This window comes from Trachemys scripta, chromosome 8, assembly GCF_013100865.1.
Source record: "Trachemys scripta elegans isolate TJP31775 chromosome 8, CAS_Tse_1.0, whole genome shotgun sequence".
NCBI classification, from domain to species: domain Eukaryota; kingdom Metazoa; phylum Chordata; order Testudines; family Emydidae; genus Trachemys; species Trachemys scripta.
In genome coordinates, this window is record NC_048305.1 from 2,180,118 (window position 1) to 2,195,733 (window position 15,616).

The window sequence follows — 15,616 nt, forward strand, 5'->3', positions numbered from 1 at the left end:
TGATTTTTGTGCCAAAAATCACTGATTCTTTTTCTCCAAAAAAAAAAAAAAAATCTATGGAATATACAAAAGCAAAAAAGTGGATGTAAAGCTGCATGGAGCTATCTGCAGTGCATTAATAGACTGGGTTTTTATTTAGAAAGGTGAGACCTCTAAGGAAAAAACCCAGGTGCTGTAGCAGGTGGAGTTTGGTGACTCAGTAGGAGATACTCTTCCCTTTTAGCGATGACTGAACCAGTCTCGCAGTGGGACCATAGTGCAGCTGGAGGTGCTGTCTTTCAGGAGAGACATAAAATCAGGGCTTTGACCACCCGTATGCGTTGCAAATCTCATCGCACTTGTTGCAAGGACAAGAGTTTTATCCTCAGAGTCCTTCCCAAAATCCAGCTCAGGTACTTTTTGTTCTGACTGTCTGAAATCCTCTGTCTCGCTTCAGTGGATAAGAGGGTCTTCGTTTCTCTCGAAGTACAGTAAGGCATATCGTGTCCGTAGTAGCTATAGCCATTAACCCCCACTACAGAAATACTCAGTGGAGATGCCTTGTTATAACTGAAGATCGAATTTACCCTATAGTTGTGTAGCTGGGGACATTTAAGTCATTTTGTGTTTGTGTTAATAAATTCTGCACAGTACACCCCAAAATTAGACCCTTTGTCGTTTTACTGGATTTTTTTTCATGATTCCCATTGTATTAACAGGAGTACTGTTATTTAATTTATTAAACACCCAAGCCATAAGCAATTTGTTCTAAAATCTGTTTGATTTAATTTTTTCCTTCTGTTGAGTCACGGTTTAAGTATTAACCTATCAGTGTTGCATGTTAGTTGGGAGACATTGTCTTTGTTAAAAAGAACAGGATTTTCGCATGTTGTCTAGCATTACAGCAGATGCGATCGCTTACAGGTTTGTCAATGGCAGTGAACAGTATTTCCTTAAACTATCTCTTAATTTATGTGTGGACAGTAAAGAGAGAGTAAGAAGTAAGAGTATGCTCTGACATGCTATAACAATTATAACAATTATTTGTTCTGTATACAACAAATCAGCATTTCTTTGGCCTTTTGGGCATATGGATCTGTCTTTACTTTCCCTTTATGTTTATTGTGGTATAGCAAATGGTGCAGGCACAGATTCTCTCAGCTGCACCTATGTAAATCTATGAAGTTAATCTGGATTTACATTGATACATCTTGAGATCCGAATCTGGCCTGTGACTTCTGAGTTGACCGTGTTTTTGGCAGTGATCATGTTATATCGTTTTAACTGACTGTTAGCTATAGTTGTGTATTTATAGATAGATTAATAGTTTTAGAGTCTAACTGGATTATTGGGCAGTTTGGGTCTTCATAAATAAGACTTTCCTGGGGCTTTGAAAAGGCTGCAAAATTAAGCAAAAATCACTCTTGACATTCAATACTGGACATTTTTGCTGGCTCTCCAGCAGTTGCCAACACAGTCATTCTTAAAGAAACAGCCGATAGAACCGTTGGAACGGTTAGGTTGTAAGCACTTTCTAGCCAATGGAATTAATTGTAACTTCTATTGTTCTGAAGAAGATGAGCCAGAGTGCCTACCTTTCTGTCCTTGTAAATTGGTAACTCACTGATCATTTTAGCTCTGCTTGTCACCACAACCACTGTTACTGCTGACCCACTGTAATAATAAATAATACAGCAGTACTTTGTGATTCATATAGAACCTTGCGAAACCCTCTGTCCTAAAATCTACCTGAGGAATAATGAAGATGGGATCACAGATCTCGTATCTGTTTTCACCACAGTGACACACCCAGTGATCCAATAGGGTGGGACTAACCCGGCTTCCTGTCCTGTAACGTTAACAGTTCTGGTTCCAGCAAAGGCATGTCTGGCATTCCTTGTCAGAGATCACCCTCCTGCCCAGAAGACACCATCACACACTGGCCCCTGCCACTAGGACTAGGCCCGTCACTGGTCTTATCTCTGTTGTCATTTTGAGCTTTTGGTTTAGTCTATTTCCCTCTTGTCCTGGGGGTATCCTTAGCCGGAAATGTGCAGACAGACAGAAAAGTTTTTCACTGCCATTCCCTGGCTGCACTATTCCTGCTGGCCGCGTGACCTTGCTGAATTGGCGTGAAAGGTAACAGTGCACTGCATCTGCACTGGCTTACAAAGTTCTTTGTCCTGCATGTCCAAGTCTCACTGCTTTGTCCTGAGTTCTCGTAACGTTGCACCTAAATTTTTCAGAAAATGAACAAAACGTTTACAATGTCTCGTTCCAGCGAGGTTGATATAATCCTGCAGCATATGCAGTATTTATGGATGGCACCTCCTGCCCCATGTATGGTGTCGTCATCTTTACAAAAAAACCCCAAAATGCTCTCTCTCTCAGCAATAGCTTGCGGAAATCATGTGCAATGCCAGGGTGCCTCCTGCACGTGCATGAGGAAAAATTCCACTGAGAATAAGGCGTATACCTTGTGACAATTCTGCATCTTCAAAACACCACTGGCCCACCTTCCCCTGCTGCACTGCCACACGCAGAGCTCAGGCTGAGTGCCTGAACAGTTCCTTGCTTCCTTCCAGCACTTAAAATAGCAACAACGCTCCGGATCCCATCCGTATTGCCAGAGCGCCTTGCTGCAAAGGAAGTGAGAGAGCTTGATGCTCTTAAACACTGTGAAACAATGGGAATACGAAATGAGCTATCCAGCTTGTGTTAAGGAGCTCAGTGCAGTGTTCAGTTCTGTTCTTTAACTTTTTTTTTGACGGGTACTTATTTATTTTATTTATTTATTATGTAGCCTCCATTCCATGCCGTGGGCATCCTCGACAGACTCTTTAAGAATATCCCGTATACGCCTTATTTAGGCTCTTCCTGGATTGTAGTATCCCAGTAACAGTAAAGATAGGATCAACATGTAAGCCTCCCAGCAGAATCTCCATCAGATTGAATCCCTTCACCTAGTCTACTCAGCCTTGCAAATGTGCTCTCTACTTATGACCTAGGGAGGAAAGATACGGGGTGAAATCCTTGCCCCGTTACTGTGAATGGCAGAACTACTGTTGGTTTAGATGACATGAGGATTTCACTCATGGTATAATCTGTGACCTGATTTTTCCATGTGAACATATGTCCTCAGCAGATACGGCACTTCTCTCCTGTTACTCCATCTCACATAATCGTGCCACATGTTCTTTTTGGGGTGATATTTGCATGCCAAGGGACGCGGCCTTTGCTTAACCACATCAACCGCCTACAGGGATTGCTCTATGAATATCCAGAGAGGTTGGGTGAAATAATTCCCACTCATCTCCTTAGTAGGACTGTGTGAAGAGGAGATTTACAGGTTAGGTTCTAAATCAGCCATGGCTGTTAGAGTTTTGCTGAGGATTTAGTGCGGCTAAAGACGAAACTGGGTGTCATCCCCGAGGTTAATCCAGAGGCTCTGGAATGTCTCTCACACTCTCTGTGATACTGACACAGAGGAACAGCTGAAGCCGAGAGCCCTTTAACTTGCATATGTGCAGGATGTTGTGGGCAAATGTAATGACAGTTGATGTCAATGTTATAAGTCAAAAGGCTTTTGCTTGTAGACATGAGTGCCTGTGACTGGGAGACACAGGACATTAGTTGGGCAAGATTGTTGATCCAGTCTAATGATTGAACTGAAAATGTAGAAGTCTATTAGGCGCAATTAGAACACTGAGTTATCTGTGTAATTTGAAAGCCATTATGATCACCATTTTTAAAAGAAAATAACCAAATCCAAACTGAATGAATGTTGCTAATGTTTTTTTTTTAAAAACCAACAACCCGGTAGTGTTGTACCAGAAAGCAAAATCATTGTCCTCACCCTTTTTATTTAACAAAAAGAGAGAGATTTTTATCCTGCTGAGGCTCACACATTGCTGTGGGATGCAATGGAGCGCCTTTGCTCACAGTGGATTTCCAGAAGCACTCTGTGCTGTCCTAACTCTGCTTCTGCTCAAGTCAATGGTCAGACTCTCATTTGACTTTTGTGAGAGCAAAGTGAGACCAATCCTGAACACTGCTGAAAAATCTTTCCCTAGGCACGTGCGTGTACACACACACACACACACGCATGCACGTGAAGATGGAGGAAATCTGATTGACTGATCATGTCACCAACTATGCAGGCATCCCGTATAATAAAACAAATACGGACTCATCTTCCAGGAGTTTTTTGCTCAAATGTAACCAAAAGCATTTCAGTAGCATATTTCAGGGCATGCATTTGTGTTGTACCAGATCTCTACACTTCTCAGCTGGTTGAAAGCTCTTGGGCCATAGTCCCTGGGTCATAATACTCTCCAGACATGGTGCATTTTGGTAGTGCACCTCTCTGTTTCTCATGTGTTGTTGCTTATGGCGCAGTATGGATATACATAGATTGCAAATGGTAAAATGCACATGCAAGTGGTAAAATGCACACGCAAATTGCATTTCTCTTCCTCTTTCTCCCTCTGAAAGCTGTCCCCAGTGCCAGTCAGAAATTTCCATGTCAGTTTGAGTAAATTACATGGTTTTTGTTAATACTAAATAATGACCAGATCTTTTGTTTAAGAAGATCAAGGGGAAAAAATTGAAAGCAGGCTTTGGGCTTTGCATGTAAAGAAAATATTGTTGAGATAAAGTAATGTCTCCATCTAACCTGATCTAATTAGGGATACGTTTTCAGACGGGCTTCTATCCAGAAGTGCACAAAATTGCATCTGCACTTTGTAGGTTCAGACACCAGCTGAAAAAGTTTGTTTGGCGCATGCCCTTTAACTAGTCTGACCCCCTTGGGTTTTGCAGGTTCCTATGCTAACACTTGTAATGTGCGCAGGTGCCAGGCTATTTAAAGGCTCGTTAGTGCATGTGCAAGCCGAAGTTTGTGCATGCCGTTTTGCACACAGGCTAAGGGGTGAACATCTGATCTAGGTATCTAATTGAGCCACAAACAGGCAGTCAGAAAGAAGGGAGTGGTCGTTAAATATTTTCACTGTGAATCTTGATTTCATTAATACCCCAATGAAAGAATTAGCATCACCACCGCGTGCAGCTGAGGGCGACATTTTAAGACGCCCGTATTATTTTCCCTAGTGTGTTAAGACAGAAGTGGAGATTGTTGACTCTTTTCGTTTTCTTTAACAAACTGTATCTTGGACGCTACTGATGCCTAAGAACTGTTACACTAGTTTACCACGAGAGAACAGGCAGTCGAATACCAGTATCCTATTACAATTAACAGTAATTCTGTTATCTGTCATCACTTACACTGAACACAGGTTCTTCTAGCACAAGTATGACACCGTGATGACTGCTAATGCACTGGCATTGTGTGAACTATGACAGACCCTGGTGCTGGTTTTATACTTATTCCAGGGAATAAAGTCTAGCATTTTAAGTGGAATTAAAAAAATAGTTTTAACACATTTTCCTACCCTGGTACTTGAAGGGTCAAGTAAGGAAAAAAGTAGTGTAAGGACGAGTAATTAAACAACGGCAGAGTGATTGAATATTAGTGCTTTTACGGAATAAATGAGGATAAATTCTGTTAGTTATGTGACTTTTCCCTGTACTAATGTGATAATAAAGTACTCTAATTCTGGAGAGGCTTGTCACAGGCTCAGCTAAAGCACTGACCCCTCAGCTCGTAAAGAACAGGCAGTGACTGCAAGGGTCTTAAAGAAAAACAGAGCTTAAGACTTCGTTATCTGCAAAGAGTAAAGTAACAACAGCAGTTGTGTATCTGTGTATGTGTAGCTGGATACACCCTCCCTTTATGCCTACATTGTGTGTGTGTGTGTACATATGTACAGTATCCATTGCACCTCGGTATTCTAAGTGAACCTTTGGATACTTGGTGCACAGATGGTGTAAAACCCTGCAAACCTTTTGTTTGTTTTAGGTATTTAGTTCCAGTTGGATTGCAATAAACATTGCGGATAAATGGAATGCTGTGCAAATGGGAGCGTATAGAAATATTCAGTCCCCAGCAATCACTGAATAACTTTTTCACCCGTTTGAGAAGAATTATTGAAAAGCCAGTCCCCAGGGGAAAAATTAAAACAGGGAAAAGAGAGGCTTCAGACCTGTCTCTGAATTATTTTGCAATGTTTTTATTTTTATATTTTGCCGTATTTTGCACTGTTGTCTTTTGGTGCCGGGCGAATATTCTGTGGCCTCATTCTATTCATAATGAAAGACTGAAACGCTCTCTGGGATTTTAACTCACTTGGGAGGGAAAATTCAAAGCACACTTTTCCAAAGAAGCCTAAATTTCTATGATGCATTAGAACACTTGGTATTGGAGAGCTGAAGAATGTAGAAGATGAAAAATAGCTATACTATACTGTACTTCGCCGCACAGAGCACACAGACCTACGGAAAACCAACTTGAAACGTTCGGTGAAGCAAGCAGTGAGTAATTTAAGGCTGCCTTTGGGCAGTTCTAACTTGTGATTCGGTGATTATACGGGTTCTTCTCCAACTATTTGCAATGCTGAAGTATTTATTATACCCACAGCAGCAAAATGCTTCCTGCGCCAGCTCTGGAATTCAGAACAGGTTCACAAAAATACCCGTCTATTCTGTCTGCATTATTATGGCAGCACCAATAGGATCTGTCAGTAATCAGGGCCCTGCTGTGAGAGGCTCACAAGTCATGTCCGATCACATCTCAGGGACCTTTTCTGGACTTCAGCTGGAAGATGCATTTTTTTTTTTCGGTAAAAGGAAAGTTGTTCCCATAATTTTGTTGCTGGGTTGCGCTTAATAAATAGTTTTGCATTCTGTAATGCAAACTGTGGATCTGATCTGGTGCCCTTAGAACCACTGAGAATGTTGAAATCAGGAAGAGGAAGATTGGGTCCTTTTTAGTTATTTATTTTTAATGAAGGTAGTTTGACAAATGAAGAGTGGTTACATTTGGGGGAGAGGTGGCGGGGCTGACTGCAATGTTTAATTGCTCTTCTGTAGAATAAATTTCCAGTTGTAAAAATGCCACAAAAGGTGGCTACTGCTGTTTATTGACTAAAAATCCAGCTGTGAACATGTGGGTAATAGGTGGTTTCCCCCATGCCTGTATTTGATTTCCATGCACAGTCTCATGCTGCTAAATATTGCTATAAGCCTTCAATTTTTTCTTTTGTGATCAGGGTACCTGATGTGGCCTCTAATGTGTACACGGAAAATGGTGCAATGCTGGATTTGGGTTTAAATGGAAATTACAGGTCTTTAAATACATAGTGTGTTTTTCTTCTTTCTCCTGAAGTTATCAGCAGCAATTGTGGAGTTTTTTTAATACTAGAGTTTCACTCTGCTATCCTCACGTATGCCCCGTAGATGTTCGATTTGTGCACAAAAGGCCGTGGTTAATATTAAATGGCAATAGTCACATTGGTTGGTTTTCATTTGAATAATTCAATGTAGGTATCCTTTGTCTGGTTGACATTAGGGCACTAGGAAGGACTGTGATTGACAGCAAGACATGGTGGAGGTGACTGATGGAGAAGGGGAGGTGGTGCACTGAAAAGGAGACAGAGAAACTTGAATAAGTGGATCAAGTGGCCCAGGTGTCTGTTCTGGTGTTGCTTTGTGGTGTGTGCAAGGGGACTGGTGCCTAGTGTCAAATTGGTAGGAAGTGCCTGGTTTGCACTAGAAATGAAATAACTTGCTCTTGTCTGCTTGATATTTTCCGCTACTATTGCCTTTGGACTGCAGCTCCTTCCCTGCGCTCCTTCCCATGGTTTTAGCACAGGAGGAGGTGATTCAGCTCATAATGGCCCTGGTTCAGCAGGGTATTTAAGCACGGGAGTACTCCCATTGGCGTCAGTAGGGCTACTCATGTGCTTTGGGTTATATGCATGCTTAAATACCGTGCTGCATTGGAGTTTTCCTGCAAAATGGCCCTGAAATTCTTTCATCTGCTGGCCAGTTGCAAGGTATTACATCAATATTCGTATTTTGGAGGTTTTACTCATTTTACAGAGAGACGGACACATAGAAAACCCTGTTTGACAGCCTCTAATCCCAGAGTCCAGTATTGCCCTGCGCTGAAACCTTGGGCACGTTTTGTTTGGCCTCTGACAGGTTTAAGTTGTGCAAGCAGCACTCACTCACTGGATGGCCACAGGTCTCGCTGAGATTGGCAGCCTTACAGCTGTCATATTTTCACATGGATGAACTGTTCTCGAACAATTTCTCCAATGTACTGGGAACAAACAAGCTTTTCTTCCGCATCAGGAATGCAGGTCTTCCCTTTCCAACGATGTTTTCCCCTTCAACAGACATATTTATTGTGGCAATGGCAAAGAAAGTCCTACTGCTAGCCCTCCGTGTTTGAATTCTCTTAAATCTCCCTCTGGGCCGTGATGGAGAGATGTGTCTTGCTTCCCATTCGGATCTTATTTTATTTTTAAAAGAAAGTTTAGTTTTAATTTATAACCCTCCTCATGTTGGCATGCAAGAGCCCCTGGTCAGTTCCTTTGCATATTACTATTCTTTTGTTTATTTGTATCACGGGCCAACCAACAATCGGACCCTACTGGGCTTAGCAGTCCTGTACAAAAACAGGATAACAGACAGTCCCGAAGACCTTGCAGTATAAATAGAAAAGACAGATAAAGGGATATAACCCACAAAGTGGACAATGGGATGGTCAGCAAATGGCTAAGGGTGGGGTTTAGTTAGGAGGGAATCAACTGGATGGAAGGACAAAGGAAAGGAGGGGACCTGGGGGGGACAAGGCTGGGGAGAAGTGCATTATGGGAGGTGTAGTCCGATGAAGGAGGCCAACCTGTAGAGGACAGTCGGAGCATGAGGCAATGCAGTGGCATTTCTGAACCAGACTGTTCCAGTTTTGGCTGAACTTTGGTTTTGTTTTTTGATTTTTGCTGAAAATTGAAAACTTTTGACAAAATAATAGTTTTCTTTGTTTTCAACCTGGGGGAATAAAAATCATTCTCTGACCGGCTCTACCGGTGAGTCATCCTGATGGGATCGCTTGAGGAGTAAAGTCCAACTCGCCATGAATCAGATGCCTGTAGGCATCAGTAGAGTATTCCCCTTGGGCGCAAGATACTGTGCAAAATGCAGCTTCCTCTGAAGCGCCCAGGCTCCTTTCAAAGGACAAGGGTGCAGTGCTGGCTGCAAATGCAGTCTGTATTCAGATACGCCACAGCCAGAGGCCAGGACGAGAGCCTACGTTCTTGTGACCGTGCCTTGCGTCTACTCTTAAAATAGCTTCAACAGACACTAAGGGTGTAAACAGGGTTTTTTTTTATGCCTTACGTTATGTCTATTTTTGTTGTTGTTCTGCGACTGTCGGCATTGCGGGGACTGATAGAAACATCCAAACGTGATTTTCCAGGGGTTGGGAAAGTCAGTCTGTGCCGCCTGGATCTCTAACAATGTTTTGCATAATAATTAATGATGTACAAGCTGTTACCTAATGAACTGTTTTGCTGCGTTTGCCCTTCAGTTCTGTCTTCTAAAATGTAAATATGGGTTTAGGATGGTTTATTTCATGCTTGAGGCCTTTGGGGAACTTCTTCAGAGTGGGTTTTTCTTAATCCAGAGCCAAATTCTTACCATAGATGCATGAAGCTGACTGTGGGCCTATTGTTGCGTTGAGACGAGGACTGACGCTGCATCTTGCATGCAGCTCCCCTTGAACGGACGTTCCTGCAGTATAGTCCGACCCTATGGGAGTTCCTCATGTGTACCTGAGAATAGAATTTGGCCTTGTAATATTGAATCTCAAGTGTGAGAGTAGCCACTGGAATCATTGAATACCGACCCCTGCCATGCGACAGCGGTGTTAACCTTTCAGAACCCTGATCCTTGTCAGTGCGCTAGGAGCAGCAAAGAAGTAACACTTCCTTTCCAGCAGCCCTGTGTATCACACCTATAATACATGGTGTCAGAAGTAAACTAAATCACTGGCAAAACTGGAGCAAATGAAGCCACCTCAAGCTCAGAGGCAACCTAGCATATGGCTGGAAGAGATGATTGCAACAGTTCTAATATTTCTGGAAGTTAAATGGTCTTGCAAAGAAAGCTGCAAGGGTGAAATCCTCCATCATGTTGTGATTTGCAAGCTCAGAGGCATTGAGAAGCTACAGTTGATTCCAAGGGGAGCATGGGGGGGATTTGCAAACAGCTAGACAACGTCACTGAAAAAATGTCAAGAATAACTTGATGCATGCAAAACCGAGAAAGGCATACATAGAAAACCAAGCTGTCAGGTGAGGCCATTGACAATAATATTACAAACCTGCGTGAAAAAGCTGTATCTAGACTAATTGGAGATCTAATTATCGGTAGTATAATTGATCTTTAGGTCCAGAGAAGGTTATCACTTACAGATGGATTAGCGACTGCAATGCTAAAATAAAAAATATTGTTTCCTATAGTGAGCAAAAAATGAGCCTACGTGGCAAAACCACTCTGGGGTGTCTGTTCAAGGACAGACGTCACTCTGCGGGGTTTGGAAGGCAGAGTGGGATGTCCCATGTGTGCTTGGTTGAAGAGCAGTCTGCAAATGCATCTGATCAAGCAGGTTGTCTTCTGAGCAAGAGGCAAAATGTCCTCTGAAAGAATCCAAAGTATTTAAGGAACTGGGATGCATTAAAGATATAGTACATTGTACTTGTAAAGATCCCAGTCTGCTGCCAAATATGCACGCACCAAATAATGTCCCGAAAGCGGAGGGAGAAAGTGAAAGTTGTACTTAATAAAATGATAAAATAAGATGTTCTTGCATGAATTCAGGCACCAGCTGACTGGATTTACTGTATTGTCGCTAGTAAACCCAAAGCAGTTGAGGCTTTGTATAGATCCGAAAGGTTTGACTAAGACCATGAAACACTAGTGCTACTGGAGGAGGAAAGTCAAGGAGACATGTCTAGATTTCAAAATCCCGGAGTATGTTCAGTTTTGGAGGGAAGCCACGAGTTTGGGAGGTCTGACTCGATCAGACAGTGCAAAGGTCTTCAGCTTCAATTCACTGAAAAAGTGGGTGGCAGCTTCTCTAGATAACAGCTATATTACCCAGACCCAGGCTTATCATAACCACACCCAAGGGGCAGTCCGGCAGGAGGAATAGACGACCTCTGAACAAAGCCATGGAGGACACAGGCTATGTTTTCCCAGGGACACCCAGAATGCTATTGACATGTTTGTATATTGACAAAAGTAGTCAGCCTACGGCTGATAACGCACATCACCATCATCAGCTAATGTAGACGCTGGGTGGTGGATTCAGCTCAGCATCTGCACAAACCAGTGCAGAAAGTTATTTTCTGAGGACACGTTGGCCATGACCACGGAGGGACAGAGATGATAGTTATGGGCAGACCCCCAATAAGAAGCAGAATTGTACTTCCATCTGTCATATCGGGTTCGAGCCTCTACCTTGACCTCCATGCTAGACATATCTTTTGCTTTGGCTCATTTTGGAGGCATTCTGCTAGCCTCCACTGTGACATCTGGCCATGAGAGGGGTCCCCTCCGGCACAGGAAGGTGGTCCGCGAGGATCAGGCTCAGAAAGGATTCGGGAACAGGAGGCAGCAACCTGGGAAATCATTGCAGAGTGAAGTACGGGCATCCCGGGAGCTGGGGGAGAGAGGCTGAGAGCTGGGCAATGACGCAGGCTGTTACTGGCAGGGGGGCAGCAACCACTGCAAAAAGGCAGACCCGGGAGTGGTCTGCAAAGAAGGGGACTGTCTAGACGGACCCCAATGAGGCACAAGGGCTGAAGAGTGCTCAGGGAATCTGCAGGCCAGTGTGATTGCCTCCAGAAGAGCAGTGACCACAAGGGGCTATCACTGGTACTTGGCCCGAGGACCACCCCTTTGTACTATTGCACTGGACGGCCCGTAGGGGCTTGGCTGGGGACTGTTGTGTTAATCACTGTTGGATTGCATCTAGGGCATGTGCACCACTTAGTTTCTGGCAGCCCTAGTACAGCCCTCGTATAGCAGTTCTGTGTTACCTGAAGGGTGCAGGTATTGACGGGCAGTGTGCAATATGTCTGCATTGGGGGTACACGTAGCGCAGTGCCAGAGACCTAGAGGGGGCGTGTACCACAGCTGCACTCTACAGCGGGGTCAGGCACAGTGTGTTTCATTCATTGGCTCTATTAATCTGTGTGTGTGGGTCGGGTGGGAGGGGCTAGCCGGTGTGTTTTGTTTGATTGTAAAACACCCAAAGCAGATGTCGCAGTAGGCACAGAAATCATGGGGTGCTGACTTTTGTCACATGACAGGAGTACAGTGGTGCTGGAACTAGGGGTGCTTGAATAACAAACACCAAATGCATGGTTTCCATCAGCAGCACCCCCACTATAAAAATTGTTCCAGCCCCCCCGGCAGGGATACTAGCCTTTGGCAAACCTGACCCACGTCAAGTAACTGGGACTCAGAAATAAAAGTTCAGGCTTTTATCAGCACTCCTGTGCATTGCACGTCTATTTCACCTAGTGAGCAAATTTCAGACTTCAACAGTTAGCGTGGATACTATTTCCCCCCATCATATGGGGGAAAAGTTAGCTCTGAAAAAATAACCCGATATTAAGAAGTTAGATGTAAACAAATGCACATGCAAGTTATGTTTATAATTAGGGTGACCAGACAGCAACTGTGAAAAAACGGGACACAGGGTGGGGGATAATAGGCGCCTATATAAGAAAAAGTCCCAAAAAACGGGACTGTCCCTTTAAAAACGGGACATATGGTCACCCTATTTATAATGAGCCCAATTTTACCAGCGTTACTCCTGGGCTAGTCTGACCTGTTGTAATGGGATGACTTGCAGCGAAAGGTGGTGGAATGGGGCTCAAGGCGAACAATGCAGCAGAGCTAACAATCCTAAGGGCTGGTCCACGCTGGGGCGGGGGATCGATCTAGGAAACGCAACTTCAGCGACGAGAATAGCGTAGCTGAAGTCGACGTTTCCTAGATCGAACTAAGTTTTACTTACTGCGGGTCCATGCGGCGCAGGCAAGCTCCCCCGTCGACAGCGCTTCCTCCTCTCAGCGAGCAGAAGTTCCGCAGTCGACGGGGGAGCGCTTCTGGGATCGATTTATCTCGTCCAGATGAGACACGATAAATCGATCCCAGAAGATCGATCTCTACCCGCCGAATCGGGCGGGTAGTATGGACCTAGTCTAAGATAATGCTCTTGAGTTAAGCCATCCTGTATACTCACGTGGCCTCTGAGTCCCCTGTTTCTGTATTATTATTATTTGTTTGTATTATTGTAGTGCCTAGAGTTTCAGTTGTGGCCTGGGACCCCATTGTGCCAGGCGCTGTACAAACCACAGAACAAAACCAGTCTCTGCCCCAACGGGCTTAAAATCTAAGAATAGGACAAGGGACAACAGATGGATACAGAAACACCGGGGAGTACAAGGAAACAGTGAGAGAGTATTTGTCAGCATGATAGGCAGTGGTATTCTAGCCCCCTGGTTTCCAGCCAAAAGTGGGTCTCCCTTCAGAGCCAGCTAACACTGGGTCAGATTCTTCCCTCCATGTCACCTGTGCGACCCAACTGAAGCGGATCACAGAGATTTGTGCAGAACAGGACGCGAGGTACTCTGCTTGCCAGGAATCAAACCCAGGTCTCTCACGGGTTAGGGCAAAACATGATGCACATGGCCACCGAGCCTGCTTTCGTTGGTGCTTTCTGAGACATTCTTCAGCCCATATTTTGGTTTGTGTCTCGGTAGAATAAGAATTCAAGATGGGATAGAGTATTTTATCAGCTGATTTCTTTTTAAAACAAAGTAAGAGAAATTATAAGGGGCAAGCTCTGTGTCTTGAAAATTCCTCTCCAAAATGCTGTGGCTTAAAAAAAAAAAAAAAATTCCTTTCCTAGAGTTTACAGAATTCACCAATTTTGGGGGGTTTGATAGAACTAAATAAATAGGCCTCAATTCTTCGTCAGCTTCTGTGGATGAAAAGGAGAGATGCACCCATGTCACTATGGTACAATTGTGGAGCTTTTGAATTAGACTTTGCAGACCCCAGAGACCAGCTGTTGTATTTCATGTAGGTGTTCGGTGCTTTTGATCTGGCGCCAGCCTATAAAACAAGAGAATGACATAGCTTGTTAAGCAGAGGAAAAGCTTAGAGTTTTGATAAAGAGGGCTCCGTTAAGAGCTTTGCCTATTCTGGGGGGGCTTTTGAGTTGATCACCGTGCGAGCGCACACACACACACGCCCCCAGTGTTTACACATGCCATGCAATGTTAACATGATCAATGTTTTCTACATTTGCATGGCACGTTTGACTCCATCTTTCAGTGCAGATATTTTTAACTGTTACATCTCCCACCCTCCCTTCCCGGTAATATTTTCCTTTAGGGAAGTTCAAGCCAAAGTGGTCAGCTGCTTGGCTCCTACATTCTGGAAAACTCTGAAGAATTCTCTAGTAAACCCCTGGGGCAGAGCAGACTTTTCCCTAAAGAATAAGCAGTTCTGAGAGACTTTGCCACATAAGGGCCTGTTTGAGGCTCCAGGCACCAGTTGACAGGGACGTCTTTGCCTCCCAACAGATGGCCAGGATTTTTATTTCAGCCAGCAATCTCTCGCAGAGGGGTGGTCTCGCTATTCTGCCAGCATTCCGCATGACAGGGCCAGCTTAGGGCAAGGGGATCTGATGTCCGTGCCCTTCATAGCTCACGAGCTAAATGATGGGCTGTTGACAGGAAAGCCATCATCTGAAGTGTAAGATCCTGAACTCTCCCTGCATTTCGTTTTTCTTTGGCGGAATTAATGCCCTATTTGCTTGTCTCTCAAAATCCATTCTGGCACGAGTACAGACCTTCGACTGGTGGCAAGCAGTTGTCTGGATTCAAGATGCCGGGCTTTGTGCTGACAGCTCCTTCTACACAATCGGAGTCAGGCTGTCACAGCTGGCCATTAGAGGCTTAAAAAGACACACACACGACAAATAGCACCAACTTTCGGTTATTGAATATCCAGACCTACTTGATGAGAAAATGCAATGGCTTATCCCCCTCTTTAATTGAGCGTAAACAAACAGCGCCCTTGCCATCCGCCGTTGAAAGTGTCTTATGGCTCCTTATGGTTTTATATCGGTTGGTCTCTTTGGTTTCCTTGAATGAGAGTAGCCCCTTGAAGTTTAAATTTGTCACCACGGCCATTGTCTAATATGATTTTTATAGCGTGAAGGAGCTGGCACAACAGTCAAACAGGCCTCTTTAGGATGCAGTTCCTCAGCGGAGCAGCATCACAGAATACCAACCCGCAAAATGGAGCTGTGAAATGTTTCCATGCAACGAGCCCAGTTTTGCCCTTCTTGATTTCGGCATATGCAAATTATGCCACTTAGTGGCCACGGTGGGTTCTCACCGGGGATCAGGATGGATGCTTGAAAAAAACTAACTTTCTGATTTTAAGTAAAACAATAACAAACAATCATCCCCTGATGCCTCATTATAAGTGGAGACAGAGTAAATTAGCCTCTGCCTGGTTAATCAACAGCTCTTGCCGATATAATCATGCTCTGTCTGGTTGTGCCTGGTTTTAAAGCTTGGTGCAGGATTTAATTTTACACAGTTCTCTTTAGTAGAGCCCTGGCTGTAGTTTGTTTTGGACAAAA

The 15,616-nt window shown here is 44.0% G+C and overlaps 1 protein-coding gene across 2 annotated transcripts in view; it reads left to right on the forward strand.

Moving 5' to 3' along the window:
• Positions 1 to 15,616, forward strand: part of EBF1 (EBF transcription factor 1) — a 317,562-nt gene that overhangs the window by 179,429 nt on the left and 122,517 nt on the right. The window lies entirely within an intron of this gene.